The sequence below is a fragment of the Pelodiscus sinensis genome, chromosome 30 (assembly GCF_052426305.1).
Source record: "Pelodiscus sinensis isolate ZL-2025 chromosome 30, ASM5242630v1, whole genome shotgun sequence".
NCBI lineage: Eukaryota > Metazoa > Chordata > Testudines > Trionychidae > Pelodiscus > Pelodiscus sinensis.
Window position 1 is genome coordinate 12,846,332 of NC_143081.1, and position 13,465 is coordinate 12,859,796.

The 13,465-nt window shown below is 47.5% G+C and overlaps 1 pseudogene; it reads left to right on the forward strand.

Annotated features, from left to right (window-relative positions):
• Nucleotides 1-9,354: 9,354 nt before the first annotated feature.
• On the forward strand, nucleotides 9,355-10,356 carry LOC102450915 (olfactory receptor 10A4-like; annotated as a pseudogene).
• Nucleotides 10,357-13,465: the final 3,109 nt, after the last annotated feature.

Consider the following 13,465-nt stretch of genomic DNA (forward strand, 5'->3'; position numbering starts at 1 on the left):
TATCTTAATGTTCTTAAAAATATGAAAGATGGAACATTTGACCAATTTTAAAATTCATTGAAAAATGAATGGAGAATTAGGTTAGTCAAAGTGGTGTCCTGTTTTTAGGTCTTCAAAATTTGAAAGGCCAAGGAAAATCTGGATATAATCAAGAAACGTTGCATTCCAGGGACACGTTCATCAAACGTGTCTGTCAAAGGATGGAATCGCCCCAAAAGCCATCACCACTGGCAGCAAGCTGTGTGGAGCGTGTGGGCCGTGTGCTCCATAGGCCCCTTCCACTCCACAGTGGGGAGCTGCCAAGGGCTCTTCCCACGTGGGGCCCCCAAGAGAGGAAATTTCAGAGAGGGGTAGAGCTTGCCTGGGGAGGAGGGACTTCCTGTCCAGCTGCACCCTGGGCAGCGGAGTTCACCACTGGGACCAGAATGGTTGACCTGGGGCATTGTGGGACAGCTCCTGGAGGCCAATCACAGTTGACGTCTGTGCCCAGGCTGTTCGAGTGGACAATATCGACAGTCGCTCTATGGCACTCAGAGAGGGGGTGTTATCCAATGGGTGTGCCCAGGCATGGATGTGAAGACTCTTGGAGAGCGAGGTCAATGTAGGCAGGCTCTATGCCCATTCTCCAACCAGAGCCAGAAAACGTGGCCCAGATGTGGCAGAACTGCCCCTAGCCGTGCCCCCTGCAGTGATGCCAGGGCCAGGGATATGCCCCATAACACCCACCACCACTACGAGCTTAGGCTGGGTCAGGGGAAGGTGCCTCCCTTCAGCTCAGGCCAGGGCGGGGGTAAGGCGCCCGGCCCTCTCACTCCCCCACAGAGCACAGGTTGGGTAAGGTGAGCCCTCTCTCCCAACAACCCCTGGTCTTCCCCCACCAAACTCAGGCCAGGGTCAGGAATGGTGGCCAGCCAACCCCTCACCCCCCAAAGGCCCCAAGCCCATGATGCTGGCTTACATCACCAATCCTAGTGCGGTGCCACCACAGAACTGGACATTGGAAGCTGGATTTCCGACCAGGCTTCCAGGAAAGTTGGATGCTCCCAGACTTTGTAGTCGGGGTTGGTCCTGCTTTGGATGGGGGGCTGGACTCAGTGACTCCTGAGGTCTCTGCCGGCCCTGGGATTCCAGGGTTCAAAGTCTTCGCATGACATCTTTGAAACCCCCCACCATAAAAGCCACCGTGTTGACTGGACGTGCCCGAGGAGAGGAAGTCTTTCTCCCACAGGTTCCATTCTTCTCCATAGATGGCCCATTTGTGTTTCAACATCTCCAATTCCCAGTACATAAGAACATAAGAACGGCCAGACCGGGTCAGACCAAAGGTCCATCCAGCCCAGCGTCCTGTCGGCCGACAGTGGCCAACGTCAGGGGGAGTGAACACAAGAGGAAATCATTGAGTGATTCCTCCCCTGTTGCCCATTCCCATCTTCTGACCAACAGAGGGTAGGGATGCTATCCCTCTCCACCCTGGCTACTAGCCATTGATGACCTAGCTTCCATGAATCTATCTACCTCTTTTTTGAACCCTGTTAAAATCCTGGTCTTTACAACATCCTCTGGCAAGGAGTTCCACAGGATGCTTTTTGCAATATCCATCAACAACGCACAGGGACAGTCCGTCGCAATGGGCTGGCATGGACTTGAGAACAGGTTGCTTTGCACATGGCCAACTGCATGTTGCTGCACGGAGCGAGGGAAGGGGCGAAACCTCCCTGTATTCCAGAAAAAGTCAGAACAGCTGCAAATATGGTCGCCCAGCAAGCTCTGTGAAATGTTTGAATCACGCTCCTACTCTCATGAATACGCACTTCTTTTTTTCTGTCATTCTTGGCCAATAAAACCAGTTGCATAAAGCACGTACATTTTCCTTTTGTTTTCCAAAAAACAAAACAAACCGCAAACAAACCCAAACTTCGCTTGACTTAAACATTCAGAGAACCCCGGTTATGGGTGGAGGGTAGGGAAGGATCAAGTGATGATCAGACTTTGATTTTTCAGTTCCTGCACTGTTGGCCTGTCTTAATCATGCAGCACAGGGCATTTCCCTGTTCTCAGAGGCAATCCTCAGCCTCAGAGCAGCTCGGAAGGTTAATTAAACCCAGGGGAACTCATCTCTCCAACCGTGCAAGAGTTTACTCTATTGAATGCGTAATGTCCCTCTGTGTTGGCTGGGGTCTGTGTCCTGTGGGCGTGCGTGGGGCCAGGGCAAGAGCCGGGCCTGGGCCTGGCTTGGCCCTTGGTCAATTTCTACCCCACACAGCTCACCCTGGGCTTGAGTTGCAAAGGGGCTGAGGGCTGAGGAGCTCCAGGAGAGACGCGAGTCTCAGGGGTTGATGGGAGTCAGACCAAAGATTCGATCGGTGTCCGGGGAAGAAGGACACAAACGATTCCCCTGTGGGGGCAGAACCGGCCCCCCCTGGGCTCCGGCAGAGACATTTCCTGCAGAGCAAAAAGGATGAAGCAACCGTCTTTACGCTGTTGCCAACAGCGTTTCCCTGCCGAGCTGGCGTCGGTGTCCCTGGCACACAGGAGACCGTTCCTGCCCTGCGCCTGGGGCTGCTTGGCGCCTCGAGACTCCGCATGTTTGTCTGTGAGATTCGCCTCTCCCAGCTCTGTGGCTGCCTCTCCCCGAACACTGACGGGCGCATCTCACGGGGGCACGGCCCGTTGGTCAAGAGGCAGGGCAGGGAAGGTCAAAGGTCTCTGGATCATCCCATCCGGCCTGCTCTGAGTCACGTTGTGTTAACTCTCCTCACACGGGCCCGGAGACTATTTCAGCCTGGAGAGAAAAGAGAAACGTCCTTAGTGAGCCCGGTCCTAAATACACAGGGAAGGGTTGGAACTTAACTTCATTCACAAGTCTGATTCCTATCAGAGAGATATGAATAAAGACATTGGCTGGCTCACACACGCCTCCCACAGCCTTACGGCTTAACCCACCAGACAAGGGGGATTTCTTGTTCTTATCAGCCTCTTGTAACTAGAACACTCCAGGTCACTTTTTTCTTTTTCCCTTCCTCCCCCCTTCCCTTATTTATTCTTGGGTCTGGACTTTTAACGCTCCAGCCATCTGAAGAAGTGGGCTGTGCCCACGAAAGCTCACGATCCCAGCGACATGTTTTGTGAGTCTCTAAGGTGCTGCAGGACCATTCAGTGGTTTTTTTTAATTTTTCCAGTTGCAGACTAACTCAGCTCCCCCCGAAGTGATGGGGACGGGGCAGATCTGGGAGACAAAATGGACAATGTCACGTAACACTGCGAAACCAACACTAACGGCAGGAAGGAAAGAACAATTTATGTAACAGAGAAACTCTGTGTGTGTGTGTGTGTGTGTGTGTGTGTGTGTGTACACATATATGTGTGGCTGTGCATGTGTATGTGTTTGTGTATGTATGTGTGTGTGTTTGCATATGTGTGTATGTGTTTGTGTATGTATGTGTGTGTGTTTGCATATGTGTGTATGTATCTGTATGTGCATGTGTATGTGTTTGTATATGTATGTGTATGTGTGTGTCTGTCTGTGCATGTGTATGTGTTTGTGTATGTATGTGTGTGTGTTTGTATATGTGTGTATGTATCTGTATGTGCATGTGTGTGTTTGTATATGTATGTGTGTGTGTCTGTCTGTGTGTATGTCTGTGTGTATCTGTGTGTGTGTGTAGCTTATGCAATGATGATAGTCACACATAGCAAAGGGTGATGAATTTGCCTCGGAAACACCAGAGACCGATGGCCTGGACAGAGACATTCGAGCGGGGGGGAGAGGCTGGTATCTTGTCTCGCCGGGGCAGACAGAAGTCTGTCCAACAGGAGACCTCCCCACCCGCTGCGTCTCACTCCTGTCCTGGCTCCCAGGCACCCCCAAGAGCAGCGGACGCCGCGAGCGTCAGGCCAAGGCCTCGTTGCCCAAACAGGAGCAGCTGCCCCACAAGCGACCACCAGTCAGTCCCGGCCCGGCCCCTGCAGTGAGCACCCGATGCTACAGCGGATACAGTCCCTCCATGGGCAGCCGGCCGACGCTCTCGCCTGGCCCGTGGGCCTGGAGGCCACCTGCGGGGTGACTGCTGGCTCAGTGGGTCTGAGACATGAGAGAGCTGCCAGCTGAGCCATCCCCCCCACTCCCTGCCACACTGGCCTCCAGCCCCTCTGCTCCCACTCTGAGTTCAGTCTGTTGCCTCTGGGAGCTCGCCCTGGTTCTGGTCCCGCTGCAAACTCACTGGAGCCCAAAGGACCCGTCCCTCTGACTGCTCTGGGCTGTGGGGCTGGCCCTCAGGGTGGGAAATGGGCCCTGTGGGCAGGGCAGGGGGGCTGGGAGTGAGGTCTCCTGGAGTCTGTGCCCAGCTCTGTCAGGGCAGTGGGGTGTAATGGTTAGAGCGGGTGGGGCTGGGAGTCAGAGCTCTTGGGTTCAAATCGTGGCTCTGAGACTAGAGTAAGGCCCAGAGTCTGAACGTCAGGGACCTGCAGCCACGAGCCCCAGGGGTGGCTCCTGCCCCTGACTCTCTGACTTGGGTTGTCTGGGACAGATCATCCCTCCTTCTCCTTGAAGAAAGTGACCCAGAATTTACCCCAGTCGGTAACTCCCAGAGTGAATTTCCTCTAGAAGCCCAGCTGGGGATGGGGCTGATGACACTGAAGGGGACAATGTTACAGTCTCCTCTGACATGACTGGCTGGGGGAGTCTTGTTTTCTTGCAGTTCCAGGCGGGGCTGCTCTTCGTGTGGGGAACAGGGCAAGGCATGTCCTCCAGGGACTGAGTCCCAGAAGCCAGGGAAGGAAATAAAACCCCCTGTTCCCTCAGCACATTTAGCACCTGCAGTGAGGAGGTGGAACCGCTCTGCTCAAATAAGGTAGGCTGAGAATGAATGAACGAAACGCCAGCCATTCGCTCAAGGATGTCGGTCAGTTTCGTACCCCTGTCTGCAAAACCACATCACTTACTGTGTGTCTGAGCACATGGGTTGTGAGTGTGTTCAAATCTATCTATCTATCTATCTATCTATCTATCTATCTATCTATCTATCTATCTATCTATCTATCCCCACACACCCCCTCTATCTATCTATCTATCTATCTATCTATCTATCTATCTATCTATCTATCTATCTCTGCCAGTCCACTTAGCAGTACATCAAATGATCTATGGGTCTCTGAATCTATTCATCTAATAACTTAAAAAACAAAAAAATAGTCTGGTAGCACTTTATAGACTAACAAAGCATGTAGATGGTATCATGAGCCTTCATGGGCACAACCCACTTCTTCAGATGGCTGGAGTTTTTCCTGTTACAGACTAACTCGGCTACCCTCTGAAGCTTTTGAATATTCAGCTAATACAACTGTCACAGGCTACGTCAAAGTCTTGCCTTTTAGATGTGATGCTAATTTACACCGGGTGACGTTCTAGTCCCAGATGCCCACTAGAGTGACAGATGAGACACACACGACCATCACCAAGTCATAATTCTTTGTGTTGCGTTTGTGATGCGTTCAGAGGACTTTCGGAGCTCTGAAAATGTCACGCTAATACCAGTGACAAGAATCTGCCCAGACCTTCTTCCTTATCAAAGGACCATAGAACACTAGACCTGGAAGAGACCTTGCGAGGTCATCGAATCCAGTCCCCTGCCCTCATGACAGGACCAAATTCTGTCTAGACCATCCCTGATAGACATTTATCTAACCTACTCTTAAATATCTCCAGAGATGGGGATTCCACAACCTCCCTGGGCAATTTATTCCAGCATTTAACCACCCTGACAAGAAGGAAGTTTTTCCTAATGTCCAACCTAAACCTCCCTTGCTGCAGTTTAAGCCCATTGTTTCTTGTCCTTTCATCAGTGGCCAAGGAGAACAATTTATCTCTCGCATCCTTGTAACACCCTTTTAGGTACTTGAAAACTACTCATGTCCCTTCTCAGTCTTCTCTTTTCTAAACTACACAAACCTTTCTGTCTTCCCTCATAGGTCATGTTCTCTAGACCTTTCATCATTCTTGTTGCTCTTCTCTGGATCCTCTCCAATTTCTCCACATCTTTCTTGAAATGTGGTGCCCAGAACTGGACACACTACTCCAATTAAGGCCTAATCAGCACAGAGTAGAGTGGAAGAATGACTTCTCGAGTCTTGCTCACCACACTCCTTTTAATGCATCTCAGAATCATGTTTGCTTTTTGCAACAGTGTCGCAATGTTGACTCATATATAGCTTGTATGACCCCTAGATCTCTTCCTGCAATACCCCTTCCTAGACAGTCACTTCCCATTCTGTGTGTGTGAAACTGATTGTTCCTTCCTAAGTGGAGCACTTTGCATTTGTCCTTATTGAACTTCATCCTCTTTACCTGAGGCCATTTCTCCAATTTGTCCAGCTCATTTTGAATTCTGACCCTGTCCTCCAAAGCAGTTGCAACCCCTCCCAGCTTGGTATCAACTGCAAATTTAATAAGCGTACTCTCTATGCCAATATCTATATTGTTGATGAAGATATGGAACAGAACTGGTCCCAAAACCGACCCCTGAGGGAACCACACTTGTTCTGCTCTTCCAACAGGATTGTGAACCATTAATAACTACTCTCTGAGAATGGTTATCCAGCCAATTATGCACCCACCTTACAGTAGCCCTATCCAGGTTGTATTTCCCTAGTTTATTTATAAGAAGGTCATGCAAGACTGTATCAAATATGTTATGAAAGTCTAGGTATACCACATCCATGCTTTTTCCTTATCCGCAAGACTTGTTATCCTATCAAAGAAATGTATCAGATTGGTTTGACATGATTTGTTCTTAACAAATCCATGCTGGCTGTTCCCTATCACCTTGCCACTTTCCAAGTGTTTACAGACAATTTCCTTAATTACTTGCTCCATTATCTTCCCTGGCACAGAAGTTAAACTGACTGATTTGTAGTTTCCTGACTTGTTCTTATTTCCCTTTTTATTGATGGGTATTAGATTTGCCCTTTTCCAATCTTCTGGAATCTCTACGATCTTTTTCAGACTTTCCAAAGATGATAGCTAAAGGCTCATATACATCCTCTATCAGCTCCTTGAGTATTCTAGGATACATTTCATCAGACCCTTGAAGACGTTTATTTATGTATTTTTAACTGTTTTTTTTTTTTTCATTTTATCTTCTACACCTACCACCTTCCTACTGGCATTCACTTTGTTAGGCATTCCTTCATCCGACTTTTTGGTGAAGACCGAAACAAAGAAGTCATTAAGCACCTCTGCCATTTCCAAGTTTCCTGTTACTGTTTCTCACTCCTCACTGAGGAATGGGCCTGCCCAGTCCTTCGTCTTCCTCTTGCTTCTAATATATTTATAGAAGTCTTCTTGTTACCCTTTATGCCTGTAGCTCGTTAGAGCTTATTTTCTCCCTTTGCCTTTCTAATCTTGCTCCTCCACAACTGCAGTGTTGGCTTATGTTCATCCTTTGTATTTTGACCTAGTTTCTACTTATCAGAGGACTCCTTTTTGATCTTTAGATCATGCAAGATCTCCTGGATAAGCCAAGGAGGTCTTTTGCCAGACTTTTTATCTTTCCTTCGCAGAATAGCATGCTTTTGGGCCTTTGAAAAACTGCCAACTCTCTTCACTTGTTTTTCCTTTTATTCTTGCTTCTGATGGGACCTTACCTACCAGCTCCCTGAGTTTACTAAAATCTGCCTTCCTGAAATCCACTGTCCCTATATTGCTGCTCTCCCTTCTCCCGTTCCTTGGAAACATGAACTCTATGATTTCATGCTCACTTTCTCCTAAGCTGTCTTCCATGTTCAAATTCTCGACCCGTTCCTCCCTGTTTGTTAAAATCAACTCTAGAACAGCTTCCCCCCGTAGCTTTCTCAACCTTCTGAAATAAAAATTTGCTTCCAATGCAGTCAAAGAACTTATTGGAAAATCTGTGCCCTGCTATGTTAGTCTATGGGGAGTAAACGTCTCCACCGATGTAGAGAAGACGCAAATGTCAGCCAATCAATCAATCAGTTAGAATTACTGCTGAAAAAATGGTTTGATCCAGATCGATGTTTTCCAGGAGAAAACACTGGTGTTGATAGAACTTTTCAGTTTTGGCCCTGACACTGGTTTTCGATATTGAGACACCAAGTGGGATGGGGCATTCCACATGCTTTGTGAATGTGAATAGGACACAACTGGAATATTCTTTATGTGAATTATAGAATCACAGAATCCGAAGGCTGGCAGAGACCTCAGGAGTCGTTGAGTCCAGCCCCCTGCCCAAAGCAGGACCAACCCAACTCAATCATCCCAGCCAGGGCTTGGTCATGCCGGGACTTAAAACACCTCTAGGGAATGGAGATTCCACCCCCTCCCTAGGGAACCCATCCCAGTGCTTTCCCACCCTCCTGGGGAAATAGTTTTCCCTAATATCTAACCTAGACCTCCCCCACTGTAAATTGAGACCATTGCTCCTCGTTCTGCCATCTGCCACCATCTGAGAACAGCCTCTCTCCATCCTCTTTGGAACCTCCCTTCAGGAAGTTGAAGGCTGCTATCAAATCCCCTGTCACCCCTCTGTTCCGCAGACTAAACAAGCCAAATACCTCAGCCTTTCTTTGTAGGTCATCTGCTCCAGCCCCCTCATCATTTTGATTGCCCTCTGCTGGACCCTCTCCAATGCATCCACATCCTTTCTGTAGTGGACGCAATAGAGTTGAATATACAGAAATACTCAATTATCTAGATCGGTTGGGAATGTTCCTCCTAATGCAGCCCAACATGCCATTAGCCTTCTTGTCAACAAGTACATGCTGTTGACTCATATCCAGATTCTCATCCACTCTAATCCCCAGGTCCTTTTCTGTTGAACTGCTACTTAGCTAGTCGGTCCCCAGCCTGTAACCATGTTTGGGATTCTTCCGTCAAAATTGCAGGACTTTACACTTGTCCTTGTTGAACCTAATCAGATTTCTTTTGGCCCAATCCTCCTATTTATCTAGGTCACTCTGGACCCTATCCCTGCCCTCAAACATATCTAAGTCTCCCCTGAGTTTAGTGTCATCTGTGACTAGAGAAAAAATGAATAGAACCCCTTGGTACTGCAAAAAGGAATCCCCCATTGTGGGGATAAACTCTAATTGCTCCTTTAGGGCCCATGTATTAGATTCTGATCCATTGCAATTCCACCGGGGTCATAGAATCATCTCTCCAGCTGTTCCACCTTGCCAGAGATTGACTAGTATCTATCGACAGCTACCGCAGTAGACATTAGGAGAGGGTGTGGCCCAGTTTCGTATTTCCGTGCAAAACTGCAGTAATAGAAATGAAACCTCTATGAATTATGTCACTCACATGCAAAGATTCACTCTCTGTCTTTCTCCCCTCTCCAGATGGCCTATTCCAACAGTATCCCCGTCAAGAACCAGACCATCTCTGGCGAGCTCATCCTGGTGGGGTTTTCCTACCTTGGGGAGCTGCAAATCCTTCTGTTTCTGGTGCTGCTGGTCATCTATGTAATTACCCTGTTGGGAAACCTACTCGTTATCCTCCTGATAAAGCTGAACGCCTCCCTCCACAGCCCCATGTATTTCTTTCTAGTCAACCTGTCCTTCCTGGAAATCTTCTTCACCTCCAGTATGGCCCCTCAGCTGCTGGTTCACCTCCTGGTGGAGGAAAAGACCATCTCCCTTGCAGGTTGTGCGGCGCAGATGTATGTCAGCACCATCATGGGTCTCACAGAATGCTGCCTCCTCGCAGCCATGGCCTATGACCGCTACGTGGCCATTTGCCAGCCCTTGCACTACACGACCATCATGAGTGGCAGGGCGTGTGCACAGCTCGCGGGGGCTTCGTGGTTCTTTGGCATCTCGGTGGAAGTAGCTCAGATCACGTGGATCTTCAGCCTGCCCTTCTGTGGCTCCAACCGCATCCACCACTTCATCTGCGAAATCCCACCAGTGTTGAAGATGGCCTGCGCTGACACATCCAAAAATGAGATCATGGTTTTGACTGTGACTGTTGTGTTTATCATGGGCCCTTTTGTACTGATAATCCTATCCTATGTTCTCATTATCTCCACCGTCCTCAAGGTGCCGTCGGCTGAGGGCAGGCGTAAAGCCTTCTCCACCTGCTCCTCCCACTTTATGGTGGTGACTTTGTTCTACGGACTCGCACTGATCACCTACCTGGGTGTCAAGTCTAGCTCTAGCCCCGAGAGTAATCAAATGATTTCCCTCATGAATATAATTGTGTCACCAATGTTGAACCCCATAATATACACGCTGAGGAACAAAGAGGTGAAGGGAGCCCTGAGAAAAACTGTAGGAAACACCTTCTTTCCACAGAACTGGAGAAATCAGTGAAGGAAAAGTAGACTTAGTGTGAAGGGTTAGACAGAAGGAAAGTCATCACTGTTTTGTTGTACTTCCAGAGATGACCCTCAGTTGTTTTTAATTAATCTTTTGTACTTTGAAATAACTGATCTCTTTCAAACTTGTTAGGAAATTGGGACGTGAAACCTAGGATGAATGAATGAATGAATGAATGAATGAATGAATGAACTTTTGACAAACTTCTAGAAATCAGAACCTTCTGACCCGCTTTAAGTTCACTGAAAAAAATCCAGTGAGAATATTTAGTGGAAGTTTTCATATATGGAAAATTTGAAATGTCAAAGAAAGAAATGGCTGAACGTGAGAAACATTTCAGAAAATTGTACAGTTTTCAGCAAGATTTAAATACAGGGAATTTCTTGACTTCCCTGTCATTTTGCATAAGTGCCAAGGTTTATGCCAGGAGATTGGATTGGAACATCGGGATGCGCATCATAGATTCATCGATTATGAATCATTAAAGGACCATTTTGAGGATATTGCACCTACAGTCCTATTTGTAGGTGAGGTAGAGAAACACTGTACATATTTTATATTACATCTGTAATTTCTGCGTGCAACACTCATATCACTACAATAGTTGCTATCACTATATAACAATATTGCACCAAAGCTTTTGTATCTGGTAGTATTTGTGTAATTGTATGTTCAAAATAAATTATTCTCATGTTGAGAAATCTTTCCATGTCTATGTGTATCACTGCCTACTTATAGTAAACTACCAAGTGAGGCCCATCATGGACTGGGTAAAGTCATTTTGTGTCAATTACTCTTATAGCAAAGTTCAAGGCATAATATATACGTCATCAAACATTTACATATTCATCTACTTTTAATAAAGATCTACAAGAACGGTTTTATATGTGTGTGGTTTTAACTTCAAATATTATTCATTTTATTGCATAATGACCATCCACAGGACATTTGAATCAGAAGGATTTCAACCAGGATGATGCAACGGCCTTTAGGTGTCACTTAACAGCATTTCCCTGTTGTGTTGGCTCGGGCCTTTGTGTCCATGGAAAACAGGAGAAAATCATTTGTACACCTGTGGGGCTATTTGGCGCCTAGAGAGTCCGTTTGTTTGGATTTGCGATTCAGTTTCATTAACGGCTGATCTTCGTAAGTGGATGGTAGAGGGGTGAGGAAGTGACAGCGGGAGCAGAAGAGAGCTCAGAGCCTAAATTTCTAAAAAGACTTCTGAAATACAAAGTTGGGAGACGTGACATATTTTGTAGCTCATGAGAGAGACAGAAGTTTGGCCAGGAAAAGCCATGTCCTCACTTGCTTGGTCTCATTGGAATCATGGAGGCCAGACAACTACAACAGTCCGGCATCCCAGAACAGTGTAAACAGGTACCGTCAGTAGAAGATCTTACAGCAGAAAGAGGTGCAGTTGCGCAAAGAGTTAGTATAAAGAGTTAAATACGAGCATCGGTCACAACAGAGCCAAAAGTTCTGATTATTTACGTATGTGTTTTTGACATAAATCCACATGTTACAAACAGCAGGTAGGTGGCTCTAAGGTGGAGGGTCATGTCAGGTTGAGATATTCTGAGTTTGGGATCCTAACACATTTCTGATAAAAAGGCCATAACATGTGATTGCGGGATATGCAAATAAGCTAAAGGCCAGATCCACACCACAGCTGAAGGTTGGCTGAAGGCACACAATACTAGTAACGTAAGCATTGTAGCTAGACTCAACATTTCCTAAGCTGAGATCCAGCACCATCCTTGTAATGGGGAAATTTCTCCATTGACTCAGGGTCCATTTAGCAGGTCTTTTCTAGACCTGCTAAATCAAACTCTGGAACATTGATTGCGGCAGTGACGATCATCCACTAAGCAACAGCCTATGGGAGATCACCATCCTGATAGGACTATGCTGATGGACTGCAATAAGGAAAAGCATCAGGAGCCCCCTGCTGAATTAGCATTAGGCACAACCGCATCCATAGACTATGTGAAAAACTATATCCTGGGCTGTATGGGGTGTGACATGAATGTGTGATGGCCACTCATGGGGTATTGGGATCCATCCACCTGAGACTGTCCTACTGATCCCTCCTGGCCCAGCCCTGTCGTTTAGAGCCCCCTAGTGCCAGGCTGCGGTATTAGGATGCACCCACCTGAGACCGTACTACCGAGCCCTCCCGATTCAGCCCTGTCACTTGGTGCCCCCTAGTGCTAGGCTGGGGCACTGTCAGAAGCACGGACTGAGTCAGAGCTCTAGGGGTCTCTGCCTACCTCTGACACTAGACTGGGGCCAAGAGTCTGAGCCTCAGGGAGCCGTGAGCCTGGGGGTTGTTCCTGCCCCTCCCTGACTCTGTGTGTTGCGTTCTCTGGGACAGATCATCCCTCTTTCCCCTTGAGCAAACTTTCCCAGAATTTACTCAAGTCAGAAACTCCCAGAGTGAATTTCATGTACAAGCCCACCAGGAGATGAGGCTGATGACACTGAAGGGGACGATGTTACAGTCTCCTCTGACATGACTGGCCGGGGGAGTCTTGTTTTGCTGCAGTTCCAGGTGGGGCTGCTCTTTGTGTGGGGAACAGAGCAAGATATGTCCTCCAGGGATTGGGTCCCAGAAGCCAGGGAAGGAAATAAAACCCCCTGTTCCCTCAGCACATTTAGTGCCTGCAGCGAGGAGGTGGAACCGCTCTGCTCAAACAAGGTAGGCTGAGAATGAATGAACTAAATGCCAGTCCACTTACTAGTACATCAATTCATCTCTAGATCACTGATTTTATTCAGCTAACAAAACTATCATGGATCATGTTTTGGGGTGTGATGCTAATTTACACTAGATGATGTTCTGGTGCCAGAATTTCATATAGCCAAGCAGAGTGACAGGTGAGACTCAAACATGAGCAGCAACAATTCATCATTCTTTGGGTTGCGTTTGTGGTGCGTCCAGAGGACTTTCGGAGCTCAGAAAATATCTCTCTAATACCAGTGACAAGAATCTACCCAGACCTTCTTCCTTATCACGGAATCACAGAACATTAGAACTGGACGGGATCTCGAGAGGTCATCAAATCCAGTCCCCTGCCCTCATGGCAGGAAGAATCACCATCTAGACCATCCCTGTCTAATCTGCTCTTAA